Below are 2,810 nucleotides of genomic sequence, written 5' to 3'. Positions count from 1 at the left end.
TTAAACTTTATGTAGTGACATGAATGTGGATCAAGTTCAAATATATAGCCAAAATTGTTTATAGTATATGAATAAGGTTGGGCGCCTTATTCTGGGGACACTATGGATGCGGCCCACTTTGTAGATAGTACAAATGATGTGATCCTAAATCATTCATATTGAGATATGTGAGTGGGAGTATCCTATGTAAAGAGTTTACATAACACTGAACCATGAAATAGTCACTTTTTAGGTTCTAAATGTCGTTTTATGTATAAAACTGACTATATTGTTAATTGATGACCTAGGTAACTTAATCTTAGTCCTGAGCTAACTATGAACTTCTGTTCACTCGAAATTATTCTTAGATCTGCATAGGTGAGGGCAGCTCAATATTGCTGGCCCAATAAGCCTCCCATTTCAAGGGTAAGATCGGGTGGATAGCTGGGAAACATAGAATGCAAGACGGAATTCACTCCTACCCGTTTATAGGGATAGTAGTAGGTTGTTCCCTTTAGTACTGAATCCAGGTCTTGAACAAGGGGCCCCACCCTTTCCTTGGCACGAGAGGGATTCGGTTTATAGGTTGGACCTTAAACCAATTGTTCATTAGAGGATCAATGAAACTTAAGGAACAAGATGTAGTCTTGGGGGTAAAACGGTTTTTTATGATCCAGCCGAGATTACGAAAAACCTGTGAAAGATTAACTTACTCATCATGGTTATATCAAATGGACATAAATATATCTATAGTGCGGGGAGTGCAACTACGGGACTTTAGTGGAATGACCCGTTAGTTAACGAATGTTGATTAGCTCCGTCTAAAGAGTTTAGCTAGTAATCTTAGATCGTTGGAGCCCATGATCTATAGGTCCATTAGGTTCCTCTACTAGCTCTATATGGAATAAACTTAGAACAGTATGATAGAATAATTTGAATTGTTCGAATTAGGTAGAGAGAGAGACGACAAGTATATGTGATATAGTGGTCGGGTTTTTCAGCTTAGAGATACAACTTTAATATTTAAATGTGATTTAAATATCAAGAATATGAAAATGTTCATATTCGGAAGCTCGAAAATGATGGAAATGGTCAAATATGTAAAAAGTCAAAGAGTTGACTTTTGACTTTGAAAAGTCAACCTTTGACCGACCTTATATTCAAATTTGATTTGAACTTCGAGAAAATGAATGCGGATTCATGCTCAGGAGGTCAAAATTAGTCAACACGGAAAAAATCATAAAAAGTCAAAATGTTGACTTTTTGGTCAAAGTTTGACAAATGACTATTTTGCCCTTTGACTATAGTTAGTGGGAAAATCCAAACTTTTGTTGGATAATTCCACTAACAAAAATAGTGGGCTAGGTGTTGGCTTATAGTGGAGACATTAAGCCCACTAAGATAGTGGAATATAGGTGTTCGATTTTTATGTATTTGGTTCATGCAATTGTTGCATGGATTTTTCTATAAATTGGGCTTTCATTTTGAATGAAAAGAGTTTTTGCAATTTTGAAAATTGGTTTTTATATTTGGGCTGGAAATATTATTTTCCATCTCTTTTCGCTCTCTCGGTTTTCTTCATCGAACGGGTCCCACAACTCGGTTCTGAGTTTAGAGGATTGTAGTTCAACCCTAGTGGTGGTCCGAAAGAGTTCGGGTTGAGATTCAACGAGGAAAAGCGGTTTTCGAGAGCTTCAAAGGTAGTATCCTACACTTTTAATTCACTGATTTTTCCTTTACGATGCATGCTTATTTCCTTTAATTTAAGAGCAATTAGAGTGTAATTAGATCCTAATTCCACTGTGTATGTGTCGTGTTCCATCATGTGGTATCAGAGCATGCTAGAATTACTCTCAATTGCTTTTGGTGGGTGTTTTTTTCCTATCTATTCAAGTGTTGAATGAAATGGGGACTAAAGTGGGTTTATTATGATTTTGGCATTTTTTCTCTAAAAATTTCTTGTGGAAATTTGTAATTGCTCACTTGTTTATGAGCATTAATGAGTGAAAAAGGGTCTGTAAATTTGTTGGAGTCATTAGAGTTGAAATTAGGCTGTAATTTCTTGATTCCGTGAGAGAGAACAACAACACAAATGGAGGAAAAAATGGCTTATAGACCCGAATTATCTTCCAGACCTGAGAGCAACTCCCAGACCCAACTCGCTGCCCAGACCCGACCCAGTTCGGAGAAGCTCGCACGCGCGCCTTGCTTCGCACGCCTGCACGTTTGGATCCGACCCGCTCGTCCGCTCGTTTCGTGCAATATCGCGCACCCGTTCGCCTGCCTGCCCGAGACCCGCTCCGCGACCCGCACACTCATACCTTCATTGACTGCCCCAGCGTGCGTTGACCAGACGGTCTAGACTAGTCCGTTTGACCTAGTTGAGCCAGTTTGACCGGTTCAGCTTGGTTTCTAGTGTTTTCGGGCTGGTTCGAGTGATTTATGAGCGGTTCTTGATGGTTCAAAGTGTTTGAAGCCGGTTCAGGGAAGCTGGTTGCTGAATTTTGTAATAAATTAGTTATTTGTTTGTATTTAATGCCAAAATCGTTTCACTTTAGTGTTGTTTACCTATTATGCATGTGATGTATAATGTTCTTTGATTATGTGTGCATATAGTATGCCATATAGTTTTAAAAACCCACCATAGGAAAAGCATGTGACATGCATTTGTTATATCTTATAAGTGTTATAAAATATATACTATGCATGCTTAGTTTTAATATAAGTGTTATATTAAAGCATGTTTGATAGAAGGAAGCATTTTATAGATGAATGTTCTAGGGTTATAATTGTTTAATTTATTTTATAATTGTTATAAAAATAATGTAGAC

The sequence above is a fragment of the Benincasa hispida genome, chromosome 1, assembly GCF_009727055.1.
Source record: "Benincasa hispida cultivar B227 chromosome 1, ASM972705v1, whole genome shotgun sequence".
Classification (NCBI taxonomy): domain Eukaryota; kingdom Viridiplantae; phylum Streptophyta; class Magnoliopsida; order Cucurbitales; family Cucurbitaceae; genus Benincasa; species Benincasa hispida.
The sequence above is the reverse complement of the archived record's forward strand: the minus strand, read 5'-3'. Positions refer to the sequence as shown.